The sequence below is a fragment of the Equus asinus genome, chromosome 7, assembly GCF_041296235.1.
Source record: "Equus asinus isolate D_3611 breed Donkey chromosome 7, EquAss-T2T_v2, whole genome shotgun sequence".
Classification (NCBI taxonomy): Eukaryota; Metazoa; Chordata; class Mammalia; order Perissodactyla; family Equidae; genus Equus; species Equus asinus.
Window position 1 is genome coordinate 89,169,726 of NC_091796.1, and position 19,796 is coordinate 89,189,521.

At 41.9% G+C, this 19,796-nt stretch overlaps 1 long non-coding RNA gene across 2 annotated transcripts in view; it reads right to left on the reverse strand.

Annotated features, from left to right (window-relative positions):
- Positions 1 to 1,415: 1,415 nt before the first annotated feature.
- LOC139045719 (uncharacterized) overlaps positions 1,416 to 19,796 on the reverse strand; it is a 127,923-nt gene continuing 109,542 nt past the window's right edge. Inside the window, exon 3 of one of the 2 annotated variants that reach the window (XR_011504720.1) lies at positions 1,416 to 2,228. This is a non-coding gene — a long non-coding RNA (uncharacterized lncRNA). The remainder of the gene's footprint in view (positions 2,229 to 19,796) is intronic. The other variant, XR_011504719.1, reaches the window with a different exon arrangement.

Genomic DNA, 19,796 nt, shown 5'->3' on the forward strand with positions numbered 1-19,796 from the left:
AAAGCCTGCAGCTGAAGGTTGTCCCAGTGGTAGAAGGGAACTCAATAATTGCTCCTGTCGCCGCTCACAACACCTGTGTTTGGATCCTCAGTACCCATTAGGCATAATGATGGGCTGACTCCACATCTTTGGGACATTTGGCCTCATTTGGATGATTAAAGAGAATGAAATATGTTTCCCAGACACCTGCCGACTTGCAATAACAATAGCCTGTATTTACATAATGTCTTTCTCTAAGATCTCAAAGCCCCTTGTCTTTGAAAATCAATTTTCGATAGGGAGGGAGAGAGAAGCTTATTTCCATTTTGCAGACTCTTAGAGCCATGGCAGGATCTAAATGTTTGATCATATTGGTAACCATTCTGTATCCTAAACTTTGCACATGTTGAAATCACCTGGAGATCTTTAACAATTATGGAAGACTGACTCCCATGCCCAGGCATTCCCAGTGAATTGTTCTGGCGGATAAGGTGGGCATCAAGATTTTTAGAAGCTCCTAAGGTGATTGGAATGTGCAGAAAAGCTTGGGGACCTCATAAGTAGAGACATTTCGTCTGGAATGTTTCTGTGAAGTATTAACAGTAGGAAGCATTGCACATGGCAGAGAGGTAAGAATTATTTTCCCCACTCGGTTCCCCATCCTTATTGCTATTTTTACCCTTGACCCATCCTACTAATAAAGAGGAGAGACATTTAAAATACATCCAATGCCAGAATTCTTGGGGGTGACCCTCACCCCATCTTCAACCAATATTAGGTTAGCTCAGATCACTATATTCCTGCAGGAATTATATTTTGGTGGGGTATTCAGAGAGAAGGTAATTAAATCAACATATAACTGTAGTTTTAAAAGAAAACAACAATGACAAATTCATCCCTTGGGAACCCTATAGATATAGCTTTGAATTTGCAGAAAATACTTAGGAAATAGTGAACTGGGATTTTAAGGAGCGAAAATACTGAGGCCTTTTCATGACAGTGGGAAGAGGATTCTACAAATCATGAATGAGTATGGCAGAGGCCTGTGGTTTTATTATTGAAACCTGGGAGGCGTTTATCGTTAAACTTCTCATTCTCTGACTTTCACAAAGATGCTCAGGCAGTAGTGAGGGTTGGAAAAGCCAAGGGGTGGCCAGTGTGTCCTGGTCCCTGCATCACTGCCAGTGACTCAGTGATGACTTCTGGTGTGGGACCAACTTCACCTGAAGACGTATGGATCTGCTGCTGACATTTACAGGGCTGTTTTGTGGCAGCAGCTGTTGCCTGGGAGGGAGTAAGACTAGCTTCTCAGATGTTGGGCTGCCTCTCCATCTGTCTGGTAGAAAAGAAGAGGAAGCTGGAGTAAAAAAAAGGCAGAACAACTATGAAAAATGGGACCTGCAGAGAGACCATGGGAAAGAGGGCAGACAATTGGAGACCAGGCCATGAGACTTTAATAACTTAACAGTAAGAGTTCATTCTCTTAGTGTTTTTGGCACGGAAAAGAAAAGTCATGTCCTCCACTGCCACTAATGGAGGGGAAATGAAGTGATGAGAAAATGCATTGGGCAAGCTGGGATTCCTTCCCGTTAACTGGTTCCATAGGCCCCTGGAAGGTCCTAGATTCTCATGTCTATATGACTGTGTCTCTTGTGAGCAGTTACTTCCTTTCTATACTCCTTTTGGTGTCTCTAAGTCTTAGGATATTTTCAGTTTATTTCTGGAGGCACAAGGACGTCTTTGAACATTGAGGATATTTGAGCAATTCTCAGCAGAGATTGGGTGAATTATTGGGAGAGTGTGTTAGTCTCCTAGGGCTGCCAACAAATTACCACAAACTGGGTGACTTAAATCACGGAAATTTATTCTCTAGCAGTTCTGGAAGCCAGAAGTCTGAAATCAAGGTGTCAGCAGGGCCATGCTCCGTCTGAAGGTTCTAGGCAAGAATCTTTCCTTGCCTCTTCCTAGTTAGTCATGGTGGCTCCTGGAAATAGCGCCGTTCATTGGTTTGTAGATGCGTCACTCCAATCTTTGTCTCCATCATCACATCACCTTCCCTGTATGTTTCCCTATGTCTTCTCTTCTTCTAATGAGGACACGAGTCATTGGATTTAGGGTCCACCCTAAATTCAGGATGATTTCATCTTGAGATCTTGACTAATTCCATCTGGAAAGATTCTATTTCCAAATAAGGTCACATTCAGAGGTTCCAGGTGAACATGAATTTTTGGAGGACATTATTCAACCCACTACAAAAGAATGAGAGAAACATAAGAGAAAGAGAGAAGGTTGATGGGTGGATTGAAAGCAGGGCCTAGACGAGTGATTCATTTTTTTTTTTTTTTATGGTGAAGAAGTTTGGCCCTGAGCTAACATCTGTTGCCAATCTTCCTCTTTTTGCTTGAGGAAGACTGTCACTGAGCTAACATCGGTTCCAAGCTTCCTCTATTTTTTATGTGGGATGCCACCACGGCATGGTTTAATGAGTGGTATGTAGGTCTGTGCCTGGGATCTGAACCCGCAAACTCTGGGCCTCCAAAGTTGAGTGAGCGAACCTAACCGCTATGCACCAGGCTGGCACCTAGACCAGTGATTCCTAACATTGGTTTTCATTAGAAGCACTGCGGGAGAGGGGGAGTCCTTCAGTGATCCCTATCTTAGCCTCACCCCAGATATTCTGAGTGAATCGATCTGGAGTGGGGCCTGATCAACAAAAAAACTCTCCATTAGCAACTGGGCACATAAGATATATGGGTGAAGAGGGCTGCTTTAAGGTCACAGGGAGAAATGGGGACCCCATGGGACAGGGAGCTTGCACGCAGCATCCTAAAGCATTCACATCCAATTTGGCAACATCTCCCAAACAAAACTCATTTGCAGGCCCTGAAAGATGGGCTTCCAATTTGAGATGCCAAGACTAAACGCTTAGGAATCCTTCTGTAGTATCTGGATCTATGGGAATGGTAACCTAGCCCAAAAGTGCATCTGGTGATAATGACACAGAATATTTGGGATAAATCCTGACCTGGAAAACCCAGAATATGGATCCTCTTACCTAGGAGGATCCTATCAATGAATGTTTCTGCCCAGGAGCGAGGTCCTGTTCCAAACCTCCTTTGCCCTGTTGTACATGCCCTGGATTATGGAGTGATTCTGCTGTATCACAGGGCTCTGTTCTGGGGCCACTTGACAATGTTTTAGGACACTTTTCTGAAGCGCAAGTGTCTACTCTGAAAGAGCTAACTCACTCCCCAGTATTCCTTTTTAATGGTGAGATCTGGATCTGTATTCAGCCTGTCACTCAGTAGTTACATGACCTTGATTACTTAGTCAAGGTTACTTATCTTTGTTTCACAGATGAGTTTATTAATAGTGACCTTACTGAATTATTGTTAGGATTAGACTGTTATGAGGTCTAATAATTGTTAGTTCTCTTCCTCTGCCTCTTCTTCATCTCAGATGATGACTTTCTACTAAATAAACACTGTCAGTTATTAACAATATGTGCTACTGTTGTTTATCTTTTGAATAGCAATTGAATGATAATAGTACTAAGAATAGCTGACATTTTCTGAGTGCTTTCTATGTGCTGAAAACTTTAAAGAATTTGGCACATAATTTTGTTCATTTCACAATTACATTTCCTCATTTGTAAAGCGGGATAAGTAATATATATATTACATAATATATAAGTGACTTATATTTATATATGTAAATTATACATAGGCATATATAAATTATACAAATAATTTATCCTTCCTTACAAATGAAGAAATTTCAGCTCAGAGACAGGAAGAAATTAAACTAAGGGCACACAGCAATTTTGACTCCAGAAACTGCACTATTAGCCACTATACAGTTGTCCCAACTCATTTAAGAACTATGTAAAGACAGGAGCCTGAGTAAGGTGGGGCCAATGACCTATCCGTGGTTGTCTTTCAGAAAGTTCTTGTAAACACTGAGGGACAACCTTGCCTTCTAAAGGCCCAAATCAAGATTACTATGAGTCCTCAAGGGTGCTCAGTGGGTTTTGTTTGTATTCATACATGCAGTGCCCATATTTTCATTTTATAGGATGAATTGTCAATAGTGATAGTCAATTATAAAACCCAAACAGGTAACATTCCATTATTGTTTTATGAGAAACAGCAATTTTACTTCATTATTTCTAATGTATTTTTAGGCTATGGAAATAATTAGGCCAACAACTTTATAGATCCATAAAGTTGGCGAACTATTATGAAGAAGATAAGAGAAGACAAAGGGGGCATCGCCTTTTGGTAGATAAAGTAAATCATTTTTTTGTCTTGGCATAAAGTTTCATAACCTAGGTATTGATCATTAAAATGGTATTTTATGTTTTTATAGTCTTATATAATAAAAATGTCTAGACTGTCCCTGGCACATGGTAGGTACTCAGCAAAGAGGTCTGTATGTCTAAATTGATTAAAAGAAAATTATGAATAATGTTTTACACGCTTCTTAAGATAAATGCATTTTTCCAATCAACCAGGATGTCGGAGGGAGGACCCAAAATAGCATACAAGTAGTAGTAAATAAACCCAATTGTATTACCAATGAAATCCATAACCACACTGAAAGGGGTGAGGAAAAAAAGAACTAACCTAGGTAACTTTGGAAAACAGTACTGTGGATGCTGTAAAGCTAAAGATGAAGAGAACCGAACAGAGTACTGTAATTCAGTTAGTAAATCTTTTTTGTCACAGGACTATGCTTTAGCAATTCTGTAATTAAACCTCTTATGTTTTTACTAAGGTTGAACAAACAAGTGAGTGTATTGTAATGAGAGCTAGGTTTCACACCGTTGGAGAAAGAGATTATAAGTAAGGAAAGGGAGAAGGCTAAAACCAACCTTGTGGTGTTGGGTTGGAATTGGAAGTATCCGTATGAACTCACGTTTTTTAAATATGTATACAGATAAATTGAAAAAGAAGTAGATATAAATAGATGTGTATGCATGTGTTAGTATACAACACTTATTTCCCAATTATGTCTCTTTAGAAGGCCAAGGAACCATGACACTCCAGTAGCAATGAGCATATCTAGTGCCTGGATCTTGGTTCCTGAATCTCATTTTTGATAAAAAGAATCAGGGCTCCTTGAAGGAGAAAGGACTGATTCTATGGCTGAAGCAAGGAATTACAAGATGAGCCTGGAGCATCTTGCAGCATCAGAAAGTAAAAAAGTTCTAAAAAAGTAATTAAACAGTTGAAGTGCTATCAAAAGGCGACAGAAGCACATCTACTAGAACTTCCAATGGCTAAAGTGTGCAATTTGAGCAACATCATAAGTAACAATGTTATTAAAAATAAATATCCAGGTGTCTATCCTAATATAAATAATCTAATAAGTAAATAAATGGAGAGAAGAGATAGCTCTTCTTTAGAGAAGAATTCTAATTAATATGTGTACAAGGAATGAGGGAAATACCAAATCCCCACTAGGCAATACCACAGCAATAACGGTTGCAAGGAAGATCCATGGATGCATGCTAAAATCCGTGGGCAAACCTTTGAGGAGAAATAGTACGTTAGCATAGTCTCAAAGTATCTCTCCCAAGATATTTATCAATTACAAAGGGAGAAATAGTAACTTTACAATAAAGAAACCTAGTAGACATCACCTTAACCATGTGATCAAAGTTAACATCACGACTTATAAGATAGGTTCATATTATGTTCCTCCTGATAAGATGTCCTGGCCAGTCCGGTAGCACAGCGGTTAAGTGTGCACATTCCGCTTCTCGGCGGCCCGGGGTTCACTGGTTTGGATCCCGGATGCGGACATGGCACCGTGTGGCAAGCCACACTGTGGTAGGCGTCCCACGTATAAAAGTAGAGGAAGATGGGTACGGATGTTAGCTCAGGGCCAGTCTTCCTCAGAAAAAAGAGGAGGATTGGCAGATGTTAGCTCAGGGCTAATCTTCCTCCAAAAAAGAAAAGAAAAGAAAAGAAAAGAAAAGAAAAGAAAAGAAAATGTCCTGAGGAGGACACAGCATCGCCTTTTAGGTATTCTGTAACATGCCGAAAATGTATAACCTCAAGCTAATCATGAAAACGTAATAGAGAAACCCAAATTGAGAGACATTCTACCAAATAACTAACTAGTCCTCATCAAAAGTGTCAATATCACAAAAAAACAAGGGTAGACTGAGGAACTGACTTTGATTGAAAGCTAATGAGCCACAAACAACTAAATGCAATGTGGGGTGTGGGAACAGGAAAAGGACATTGGGAGAAAAACTTGTGAAATTTGATTAAACTCTATGGTTCAGTTGTTAGTATGGAACAAGTGATAATTCCCTGGTTTGATAATTGTACTGTGGTTATGTCAGTTGTTAAAATTAGGAAAAGCTGAATGAAAGAAATACGGGAACTCTGTCCTATTTTTGCAAATTTTTTGAAAGTCTAAAATTATTTTAAAATAAAAAGTTGAAAAATATTAACAAGAGATATTTGGATAGTAAGTTTATGGGCCACTTTTGTTTTTTATGCTTTCCTCTTAAAAACAGTAAAACTAATTTTTGATTAAAATAAAATAACTTTGAAAAAAGAAACAAAAAATACCCTTAAGAATAGAAGATTTTGAGAATTCAGGATAAAGGTGAAAGATTAGACATTTAATACACAATGTTTAACAGGCATTGGACTCCTTTTGTTCTTTGTTTTGAAGATGTTTGTGGAGATCAAATGACATAATATATGTAAAAATGCTTTGAAAAGCATAAAACATGCTATGACTATTATCATCCTTTCGTCTATAGTCCTCATTTTCTTCTTGTAATGCTATTATTTATTAGTGCTAATTTCATTCCTGTTATTAATTTTCAGGGTGTTGTGGAGAAAAATTATAGGAACTTTGGTGTAAGACAGATCTGCCTGTCACCTAGTAGCTGCTCAATAAATATTTGTTGAATAAATTGAATGAATGAATATGAATGAGTCTTGGCTCTCTTACTTACTTGGTTTGCTATCTTTGAAAGTTATTTAACCCACTGACGAATTGTTTTCATATATATAAAACAGGGTAATATTGCCTGCTCTGAGGGGTTCCTCTGAGGACGAGGGAAAGGAACGTATGAAGGGGCTGTGCAATGTCTGACACTTAGTTCTTACTCTTTCATGGCAAAGCATTGTCGCTGTCATCATCATCCTCATTGTTTCCATTCTCTGTTCTCTTGAATTGCTTCCTTTCCTTCTAACTAAAACTGCCCTGTTTCTCCACCTTCCCTTGGTCAAAAATCTTGTCTGCACTCTAAGGCCCCTCTCAAGTCATCTTTCTTCACTTAGCTCTTCAACATTTCACTCCTACCTTTCTTGTGGTTTATTATGACATATGCAAATGTGTGTGCGTGTTCGTGCGTGTGTAAGACTTAGTCTTTTACACTGTAAGTTCCTCGAGGTGCCATTTTGGTTTCCTATCTGTTAGTTCAGTGCCTGTCAGATAGGAAAAGCTAAACCATAAACTCTATGATGGAAAGGAGACCACATTTGTATTGATTCGCATTATTTCTCCTGAGCCTGCTCTTGTGTCTGGCCTATAATAGACATTCAATAAATATGGGATTGGATGGATATGATATAGGCAGCTGGCAAAAGTTTTTTGCATGTTGAATAATTTTGGTCACTTTTCTATTTTTTCTTTCAACCTCTCTGTAATTCCTGATTATTTAAATTCATTCTTGAATATTGGACCAGATCCCTGCCCTTACTGTCAGAAGAACTGCATTCAAGTACCTTTGTGGTTGACTCCTACTTCCCTGTCAAGTTCAAGTCCCACCACACCATGAACCTCAGTGTGCATCTCAGGTCCCTATTCTTTGGATTATTTCCAAATTCCCACATAAACTCTGCACTCTTATTTCCATGAGCTTTTGCCCATGCTATTCCTTGTGTCTGCAACATCATCCCTCTGATTCTCAACCATTGCCTTCCAGTCAGCTTCGCGGGCAGCTTAAACGACAACTCAATGAATCTCTGAGCCCGTCTTGTTCTTTCCTATTCTCCTGCAGCAAATTGCTAGTAGCTTTATCTAGCTTCTATTTCACTCTTACTTAATAATACAAATTAGTTATTTACTTGTTTATAGGCTTTCTAGACTGGAGGGTCTCAAACTTTGATGTGCAAAAGAATTACCCAGACAGCTTGTTAAAAAAAGGAGATTTTTGGAATGCAGTCCCCCGTGCTCATGGCCATCACAGTGTTGGTCCAAGTTAAAAGGGAAAGATTCTCCAGACCCATCTTAAATGTGTGCAATGGAGATCTCTGACCAGAGGATCTTCATTTGTTACAAGTATCTCTGAATTGCACTTGGATCAATACTGGGACAGCGATGAGCATGTCTCATCTCACAGAATCTCTAGAACCTCACAGAGGCTGGCACTCCCAGGCCTGCAATCAATGAAAGGGACACATATGAATGTCCTTAAGTCAAGCAACAGAATTATGCCTCAGGCCTTTGCCAAATGAAAAGAGATTTCTAACCACTTGGTGAGAGGAGGGAAGTTACTTCGCAGGGAAAGTGGAGACAGGCCCCAAGCCCAAGGGAACTGCAGACTCATTTCGTCAGCAGAAAGCTGCAATTCTGCTCCTGTCCTCATCTACTTGAAGAATAAGAGGACCAGTCCAGGTCACGCGGGTAACGGGAAGGCTAATATAGGCAGCAGTAATGGATGATTTACTAGATCAAAGACTTTTAAGCCAGGCAGTAGAGATGACCCTTGCTTATTGATTATCATCCAATAGCTTTAAATTATCGTCAGTGCCCCAGGAGACAGACAGAGTAGGGCTGGTAAGGGAAGGGGCTTAACGAAATTCGATAAGTCATCCCCTGATAAGTTAAAGGCATGAAGCTCAGCATGCACATACCTTTCAAGTGCACTTACAAGAGGGAAAGAAGAAATGAAATAGGCTTCTAATTATTTAAATTGGACCTACACTCTCTGCTGAGCAGTGCATTTGCAAGCATTCTTCCTTCATGCAAGCTGTCAGTTAGGCCAGGAGAAGAAGATTAAACATGTCGGCAATAGGTGTGGAAATAATTGGGGGCAATAATTGGGAGAAATCCGGGCACCTTGATTGTGACTGCTGTCTAGTTCTCTCTTTCAAAATCTGAATTCACTTTAATGTGTTGATGGCCTCATCCAAACCGGATAGAATTTATTAACAATAAAAATAATTACAAAGATGGCTTGCATTTAGATAATCAGATAACAAGCCACAGTTTCGATTCTAAAGTGCCTTTACAAAGTAGATGCGCTATTCCTCTTCCGATACGAAGTCCCTCAATAGTTTTTAATTTAATTTAATTTTTATGATTACATTCAGGCTTAGGTCCAGGGTCTCGTTTTCCAAACTAGTAGTGTGGATTTCCCCCAGAGCTAGAGTGGCAAAGACTATGCTTATAGTTTGAGAATATTTAGTATATTTTCTAATAGAAAGTATACAATAAAAATTAGTTTAATCTGAATATTTCCCTAAAAAAGTTCTGAAGAAGGTGGCATTTCCCTTTGTGGCTCCCAACTTAGTTTTTGTTTAAAAACTCTGCATATCGTTCTTTTAACCTCATTTTCAAGGCTCAGAATCCTCTCCTTCTGAAGTTTCTCCCAGGAAGGGAATTGACACAAATTTTTAAAAATTTTAAATTATATTTAATGTGGATAGAAGCATCTATCTTATATTACAGAAATTCCAAGCATTAGGATTTAGAAAGAGGCATTATTTTGGAGACTAGAAGATCTTTCTAGCTAAATGTATGTGCAGGGTGGATTATCCCAACTCACTGTGGGGATGGTACCCTTGCCTCTGTGGAGCAGACGTGAGGGGATGTGTCAGCCGATGCTAATGTCAATGCTATCTTATGTTAGCCTAGTATTTTCCTGTTACAAGTTGAGTTTGCATTGACGATCTCATTAGGGCTCTCCATCAGTCCTAGGAGGAAGTCAGGGCAAATGTTTTCAGCCTTGTTTGGCTGAGGAGAAAATGAGGCTCAGAGAGATTGTGATTGATCAAAAGTCAAATTCTAGAACCAGGACTATGATCTTTCTAATCTGCATCAATCTTAGCCTCTTCTTCCTCTGCTCCCTCCCCCCAGTCCCCCCCTCCCCCCCCCCGCCCCCGACGTGAAACATCTACTACTGCACCCTCGTTGTGTGGGCACCAGAGATTTCCATGAGCTTCCCTGGAACCTTGCCCATAAAGCAAGTTTCCTCATCTAAAAGGGAGTACAATAAGGTGAAAAAGGAGAGAGGTAAAATCAATTAAGGGCACGAAAGTGTTAGAGAGCCTGCGATATAAATATTTATAGAGAGTTGTGTGAGAAGACAAGGAGTATTGGTCAACGGGATACAGAACTGAGGGAAAGGGCGCTGTGATGCATTAGGAAAAGCTTCATGAAATCTCATGAAGGGTCTAGCAAAATCTGAAGTAAGAGTAGGCACTAGACAGACCTGAAATTAGCCTTTTGCAAAGTGTATTTCCAAGAGAAACTCTGTGCTGAAAGGGTTCCGCTGCCAAACAATTTTGTGAAATATAGCATGTACTGTATTGGAAATGTGCAATTCTTAAGATATTGAGGACTTGGAAACGCTTCCAAAAGAAACCTGTTTAACTTTGTATCTTCCAGCCAAAGTGTGGGATTATAGAGCTTTAAAACATTTTTTTTAGAGAAAAATTAAAATTTTTGGTCGTGTAACATATAACTTTGGGAAGTACTAGCTTTGATCCACCGGCAGGCAGCTGAGATTTGGCTGTGTGACATGCAGAACTGAAGAGCAGTGGAGACCAGCCTTCCTGGATGGGCAATAAACCCTAAACCAGATAAACCAGAACACTGAAAATGTTGCTTCTTTATTAAAAACATTGAGCCATTTGAGGAGGGCTCTCAAGGTCCCAGAGGGAAATGGGAGAGCAGGAGGAAGAAAGCCAGAGGGGCATCTTGATTTTCAGTTTTTCTATCGGGCAGCGTGGTTACCTCAGAGGCGCTCCTGAGACAGAATCCCCGTCCCTGAAATGGTGATGGAGAGGTTGCTGGAGGAAATGGGGTGGAGGCTGGATCTAGGGCAGAGCCTGCTTGCCTTGGGGGATGAACACCTCCTCTTCCTTGGATAATGCTCTCAGCTCCTCTTCTTTGTAAGGTGACTCAATTAGCTAACAATCCAGCGATTGTGCCCTCCTGTCTTCTAGGAGAGCACAGGGTATATTCCTTCATTTCAGCTTTTGTCTGTCTCCCCCTCTTCCCCTTGTTAACTCAATCAAAATCTGCTCTAAGAAGCTTTCCTTCCCCGCCATATCTAAAGCAGGCCGCAATCTCTCAGTGTGCTGTGATTCTGTGTTATTTTCTTCCAAGATCCTCCCATATCATAGGTTAGTTCCACCAGGGAGGAACCTTCCCCATCCTCTGAGCCTAGAATGGTGCTTGGCACACAGTAGGGCCTCAATATTTGTTGAATAAAAATTTGAATGTTGGCTTTTTAAAGAAATGGACACTTAGGTGTCTTACTCTCATTTGGTAAATGAGCAGATAAAGGAGAAGGGGCAGACTAGAAGAGCTACCTTTGTGCTCAACCATCGTGTTACATGCTTTTCCTAAAGTACTTCATTTAGGGCTCACCATATCCCCATCAGTGGGTATTATTCTATCATCACTGCCATTTTGCAGATGAAGAAACAGAAGGTCAGAGAGGTCTCACTTGCCTTAGGTCACCTGAGCACTAAACACAGAGCTCGGATGCTGCAGGTATATCTGAGGCTGTCTGTCCCATCAGCTTAGGGTCACAGAGAGGGTGTTGAGCTCAGTGTCAGGAGATGGGAATCCATTACAGAGCTTATCATGAATTAGCATTAGATTCTTGTTATTTAACATTTGACTCCAGAGGAAAACATGAATTTCTACTAATTTCTTCATTCTATTTACATGGCTTATATTAAGATTCCCCCTAAATTTAGCAATATTAGATCACATGGAGGGATTTTTCTGAAGGTTGATGATGACACAAACAACTTCATTAATACTCTTCCTATTCTGGACTGGATCTGTTTGGATAAAATATATAAATATTAAATTTGAGATGTATCCATGCCATTTTAGATACTTGTCATTCACTAGATGGCACTGTTGTATTAACTTTATCTATTTTCTGATTGGCTTAAAAGCTTTAAGAAGTATATTTCCTATGATACTAGAACTGTTGGACTATTCAGAATTTCCAGGTATAGTTACAAGGGCAGGGTGGAGACAAGCAAATATTATGTATAGGTTTCATTAGTAGGGATCCAAAATCTTAGTTTAGATTTTAGGACTATTACAAAATTGTAGTTTTTGTGGCAATGCAGCTATTGCTGGGTACACTGATGGACTGAAAAATAATGTCTTGCTAGATATTATGAGACCAAAATAATGGTCTCACTGAGTTATGGGAACTCTGTAGTGGCACCAATGGGGACAATTTCTGACAGATGTTAGAGGCAGAGGCAGAGAAGTATAAACAAGCCTGGGTAAACAGTAGATGTTCTAAAAAGCCTGGATAGTGGAATCGTCTTTTTAAGTTAATTGAATTTATCTCCTCCCTCAAAAGTCAGATTCCCTTGCAACTTTCTTATTTCTGCCAGTGGTACCATCATGTCCTCTCGAAAATATAGTTCTTGCCTACTTCCTTTCTCTTGTTCCTTTTCAATGCCCCGAATGGTTCATTCTCTAACACCTCTGTCTGGCCATTGTTAGCTTTCCATTCCCACTATCAAAATTATAGTTGAGGTCCTCATCATTTACCCCCATTTTGTAACCATCTCTCACTTGAGTTTTGAGTCTTCTTCCTCTACTGTACTTGTAGTCTTTGATTGGAATGATCTTCGTATTATGAGCCCCATGCTCACAGGTCAGCAATGACTCCCATGTAAACAAGACTTCTTGGCTTGGCTTCTAGGACCTCCCCTAGTCTGATCACAATTTACTTTTCAGACACATCTCCAATTCTCCAAATTAAATAAAAAATGAATGGAAAGCATATAACCCACTGTCTTGCACATAGTTGGTGCTAAGTAATAGGTAGCTGCTCCTATATCCATTATTGTTAGGCCTTTTTTTCTACTAGGTATGGGAAACCTTGTTTGTAGAGTCTCCATTAGATACTAGTCTTTGAACCAGGCATGCTGCATCTATTATTGTGTCTGATCATCATAACCTGTCCACTCTTGGAACCTGGGAAGGGGACCCCAGGTCCTGCTTTCTCTTGGCTGCACCCTTCTTGGCTCTCTCTTTGGTTCAGGGGTCCTTGGGCTAAGTGTGCCTGCTCATCCTGAGTCTGCTCCCACTGTGGGTAACCAGGACCCTGGAATTCCTTGCTCAAATATCCCTGAGTCTACTTTCAGGGCCTTCATGGGTGTCTTTGCCAGGTCTCTCCTCTTGGGGTGAGACTGTGCTGCCTGCTGGCTCAAGGGGTGACTGAGCTACAGCTGTTTGCAAGGGAAGGGACACGCCTATGTGGACAGGGCTTCAACTGGGGTGGCCCTTCACAGGTGTGTGAGGTCCTCAGCAGTGCAAGATGCAGCTGAGGGCGGGAGGAGAAGCAAGCCTGTGCTGTCACGTTCTGTTGCAGAACCCTGAAAAGTTGGCAAATTCTAAATCCAAGCCTGGCCTTCCAGGTTGTCATGAAGATATATATACCATGTTCAGGTAAGAGGATAACACTCTTCATAGTTTATTGGCTTCATTTCTAACTTTTAAATATTCAGACATGTGGGAGGTTGGCCTCCTTTTGTGCTCTTGCCCTGAGTCCTGCAAATGTTCAGGGTGGGCTTGCCTGTAAGAACCCCATGGCTTGAAGGTTATCATCCCCACTGTATAGAGAAAACTGTTGCTCAGAGAGATTAAACACAATGTTTTAGGATTCTAATACACACGGTTTCTTACATTTTAGATTTCTGAAATCGGGAAGCATCCTACAAACCATGACCTCTGCATTGTGTTTCATCAACATTGCTGCTTCTTTGTTAGTTGTACAGTAAACGATGGTATGTCTTAAACTGATGGTATCCTAGATTCGTTTGACAAAATTTGTGGTTTGACAGGTTCACACAGGTAAGAGGTGGAGCTGGGATTCACACTCCTGTCAAGCTGACTCCAATGCCCACATCCCTACCCAGCTTCCCCAAGCACATCTTCCTGACGACACTCATTTCTCTTTCCACTCTCCTGCCTGTGTCCCCTCAGCATTTCGATATAGTCTGAAATATCTGTGGGGAGTAAAATCTGGCTTGGTTGAGAACCACTGCTTTAATCCCCATGGAGATTTCCCATATGGAGTCTGTGCTTCCCTGGGATGGGGAGAATAACCTTCATTGACTTGACCACGGGGATTGGGAGCACAGGGTCTTCCTATGTCAGAGTTTCCAATGAGAGGATTAGACTGCCAAGGTGATTGCATTGCATTTCTAATGAGTCAGTGATATAGTTGGAACAACACTAAAGAGCACCTGCTAATAAGGTGTATAGGAGACAGGTCCTATTGGTTTTAATCACATATTTTCTGACTCTTCAGCTCATTGTGAGCTCCCAGGAAACAGGGGTCCCTGTGTTTTCTAGGTGTTTGGATACCATATGTAGTGATAAGAGCAGAGAATTCTCTAGTCAAGGCTGGATTTGAGTTCCTTACCATCTCTGCTCCTTACCAGCACAGAGATGCGGGAGTTGCCTTAACCTCCTTGAGCTTTTGTTTCCTCATCTGTGAAATGGGTCTGATAGTACCTACCTCAGAGATATGTAGTGAGATGTAAATGTGTTTGGCAAATGGTTGGTTCTCACACACATTAGATTCTTTCAGTTGAGGCCCTTAGGACAATAAAAGCTAAATGAATGAATAAATTCATAGCTCAAGCTCTATATGAGTTTATGTGTTAGACTTATTTGTACCTGTGCCCTACCTGGGTATTCAATCAGCCATTCATTCAACAAATGTTTAGCAACCATCTACTACGTATGAGACATTGTGCTGGGCTATGGGAACAGAACAGTGAATAAGAGAGTCAAGATCCCTCATTACAAATTGAGACAGAAGCTAGAAAGGAAACAAAAGAGGAGTTGAGACAGAGGAGAAGACAGAGGTGAGGTCAGGGTCTCAAGGCTGGCTGAGAAAGTTGTGTTTGAATTGAGTTGTGAAGAATGAGAACAAAGCATCCATGTAGCACGAGGCGTGTATCAGTCTGGATTCTCCAGAGAAACAGAATATATACATACACATACGTAAAGAGATTCATTAGCAGGAACTGGCTCACATGATTACAGAGGCTGAGAAGTCCCAAGATCAGCAGTCAGCAACCTGGAGACCCAGGAGAACCAGTGCTGTAAGTTCCAATCTGCGTCTGAAGGCAGGAGAAGACCATGTCCCAGCTCGAGGCAGTCAGTCAGAGAGAGAGAATTCTCGATTATTCCAACTTTTTGTTCTATTCAGGTCTTCAGTGGCTTGGATGAGGCCCACCCAAGTAGGGAGAGCAATCTGCTTTACTCTGTCTACTGGTTCAACTGTTAATCTCATCCAGAAACACCCTTCTGGATACACCCAGAATAATGTTTAACCAAATAGCTGGGCACCCCGTGGCCAGGTCAAGTTGACTCACAAAATGAACCATCGTAAGGGGGAAATATTTTATCCCCTGAGACTGGGACTTAGCTTTTCTAATATGAAAGTTCCTAGAAGCCTGCTGTTCTTTCTGTGGTGAGAAGTTGGGTGGTTTATGGATGGCAGCCTTCTCCAGGAAAGTATCTATCCTCTGACTCCCTTTCCTCCTCCACCCACCCCGGAGGAGAGGTACAGACAGTATAGTTACCTTATGTGATAAATACATCCTATCTGCTGGCCTCTGGGAACTGTGTTACAGATCCTCAAGATGGCCTATTTCACCGGGGCCAGCCGTTTCCCACTTTTAACTTAAAAGTCTATTTAATTTATGTGTTTGGGGTCTCCAAGCAAGGGTTTCTCAACCTTGGCACTATGACATTTTGGGTTGGATAATTCTGTGTTTTAGGGGGCTGTCCTGGGCCTTGTAGATGTTTAGCAGCACCCCTGGACTCAACCCACTAGATGCCTGTGGCAGACCCTTCTTCCTTCAAATTGTGATGATCAAAAACGTCTCCGGTCACTAACAAATATCTGTGGGGAGTAAAATCTGACCCACTTGAGGACCACTGCTTTAATCCCCATGGAGATTTGCCATATGGAGTCTGTGCTTCCCCGGGACAGGGAAAGTAACCTTCATTGACCTGACCACAGGGATTGGGAGCACAGGGCCTTCCTATCTGGGAGTTTCCAGTAAGAGGATTGGACTGCCAAGGTGATTGGATTGCATTTCTAATGAGTCAAGCTGCCAACATCTGTTTGTGGTAATTGAGGACAGCTGTGATGCTGGCTTGGCTGAAACCTCCACAACCTTCCCTGGCCCCTCCAGGTATTTGAGCTGGCCCCAGCCATCCTGTCACGTCAACCTCTCTCAAGAAGATGCCGGCAAGGTCAGAGTGTTTGCGGAGAGTGCTATCAATCTAGACAGTGTCTTAGGTTTGACACTGCTGTGTTGATTGGGATGCAGGAGCAGTGTTCCTTCCTGTGAACTGCCTCTGAGGCACAGAAAAAAAACGTGTATACTATGAAAAAGCAAATCACAACCAATAATAATAATAATAACAACAACAGCAACTCACATATATATTCATCCTGCATGTACTATGTCCTGTTATATAAAAGAGCTTTACCTGTCTTATTTCACTTATTCCTTATAACAACTTTCTGATGTAGGTACTATATTATTCACCTGTTACAGCTGAGACACAGAGAGCAAGAGGTGGAATTAGGGTTATGCCTAAACAACTGATTCCAGAGTTTATACTGTGTCTATACGATGTGGACTGAATTTTCCAAATTCTATTTTAATTCTGTTAAATTACATACACACGTATTTATTCGTAACTAACATAACATAAAAGTCTGAAAGCAGACATACCAAAAAATTAGCAGTCCCTTTCTGGGTGGTTTCCTTAGTGGTGGGTTTTTTTTTTTGGTCTTCTTTAAACTTTTTGTATTTTCCAAGATTTCTATATTATTTATTATTTTCTATTGGAAGTTATATAGAAGTCTTAAAATATATATTTTGGAGAGGTGGTGAGAAGAGGAGCAGTGAGCTAGGAGGGTATTTTAGAAGCTGAGTCCTTCCTGATGGAGTGTCTTCTGGGGAGAGAGGTGGCAAGCCGACCATCCTGGGCGCTGATTCTTTCACGGCTCTCTAGCTAAATTCCCGTTGAATCACATTCCAACATATTCCAATGCATTGCAGACTTTTTGGTGGGACTCTAGAATTTTTCCGAAACAACTGACTGTTTTTAAAGTCTCACTTGCTACTATGGGGACATTTCTCTGCGGGCAGCCTGCAGCAGGCTGTGTTTAGCTGCACACTCCTCCTCATGGCGCTCCTCCCCAAGGGAGGCTACACTGACGGCTGCTTTGCAGCCTGCGGTCCTGTGAGGACAGTGCAGACCTCCCTTAGGCATGGCTCTTTAGGGAGTGTGGTGATTTCCTAGCAGCAAGGTCACGCCTGCATCTGTACTAGCCCCACCTTCCATCTCCAAGGGCGGGGTGGAGACACTCTCGTGGGCATCAGCACAGCTTGCCTGGGAGTTTGTACCAGTGTGTGGTCCAGAGGACACACCCGCCCAGCTAACACTTTGCAGATCATTCTCCAGGAGAGAAGCTACGTTAGGGGTGAGAGTAGAATTCTAGTCTGTTTCAAAGCTTCATACTATTTTTCTTTTCTCTAGAAATCTCACCACGTATGGGTCCAATTAGAGGCAATTACAGAGTTGGCTTTGCATAGAATGGAAATTGCAGAGCAGACAGGTCGTGCCCAGCCTCATCCTCCTGGGGGTGGCAGAGGCTTCTGGTAACTACTAGTTTGGCTTGGACATCGGATGCCAATGCAGGGATGAAAGAGTCTACCTCCTGCCCCCATGACCATCCCATCTTCAAAGGGTTGGGAAGGAAGAAAGGTCTGGGTTAGCATTTTTCTCGTGAAAGGCAGGGATGACCGGAGAAGCAGGAAGCTGCTGGGAGACAATAATATTTTTTTCACATTATCCTTGTTTACATGAAACCCAGCAGAGCCCCCAGTGGCTCCAGATGTCTGCCTTGACACTGTGCCTTTATTTTTTTTGGGAAGATTAGCCCTTAGCTAACACTGCTGCCAAACCTTCTCTTTTTACTGAGGAAGACTGGCCCTGAGCTAACATCCACGCCCATCTTTCTCTACTTTGTACATGGGATGCCTACCACAGCATGGCTTGCCAATCGGTGCTATGTCCGCACCTGGGATCCGAACCAGCGAACCCCAGGCCACTGGAGTGGAACGTGGGAACTTAACCACTGCGCCACTGGGCCAGCCCTGACACTGTGCCTTTAAACTCAGTCAACCCTCCGTGTCCATCACTGATGCTGGCTAATTAAAACCTTGAGGCCCCAAGCAGTATTCTTGGTAATTTCCTTGGATTTCCCGAGTTAGTTCCTGCCCTCGAGGAGCCTTTGATCTTCCCTAAAATTGCCACACACGGGTCTACACACACACACACACACACACACACACGTTCAAGGTTCCATCTTCCATCTCTGGTCTTCTGTGCAGCCTTGGACCTGGGCAGATTTACCATCCCTGAGACGCTGATGCTGGTAACGTAATTGCTCTATTGGGACATAAGCATGAAACAGTTTTATTTTTTCTATAAACCTTCAACTGTGCTATGACAAAAGTCTCTTTCTCAAGTCCTGATGACAGAGTCTGTTATTTCGTGGCCATTTTCAGATGTTAAAATTCTAGTTCAGTTTAAATTGTAGTCTTTAATATGATTTGAATCTTATCCCCAACACCCTCCTCTCCCTGCCTCAGTCGTGGTCCAGGTTTGACCCATTGCCTGGGGTACAAGGTTCTTCTGTCTTCCACTTCTCTCACTTCAGCACTTCAAAGGGATTGAGTGTGGGTGGGAATGGCCTTCAGTAAGATGCCTTCTCTTCCTTCTCTCTTTTTGGGGATTAACTTACTTGGGTTGGAGGGCTTTGAGAGTCTGGGAAAGATGGACAGGCAGGTTTATCTCACGGTAACAAGTTGCATGTCACGATGATCACCTGGAGGTGATCCTGGTTATCTTACGGCTCCATGTGTTTCTGCCTCCTTCTGGTGACCTCTTTACTGCTAGTAGTTTAGCGATCAGTTTCTCCCAGCCTTCTCCATCACTGAGATTCCCCCCAGAGAGGGCAGCCACATGCCTCTAGCACCCTGAGATTGGTCTGCACCCCACTCTCTTTTCTAGGGGGGCAGCTCCTCTCTCAGTGGCCACCAGGAGGGCCCCAGGGCTCCTGTCTTTCCTCAGTCCTCTTTCACATGAAAGAGCTGTTGAGGTCTTCTTTGCTGCAGGAAAGTAGGATGAGGAGCTCCCATCCTTTTCTTCCTAGGCACCCTGTGCCACAGTCCCTTCTCACCCTGATAAAGTGGGCCTCTCTGGCAAACTTTGAACCTTTAAATGGGCACTAGTCTCCATCTTCAAGAATATCACCTTTCATTAAGAGTGAAGTTCTCCTGATAACTCTCTGTGTCAGCTGCAGAAGCTCTGACAGCTCCAACCAGGGACTGTGGTTATGATTCAGTTGCAGTCATAAGAATCTAAATAATATGTGATAGTAGTAATGAGAAGGAAGATATTTTAGCTCACACGTGTCTCTAGTGCCATGAGACATTTGATTAGTTCTTTTCACTTACTCATCAATTCTT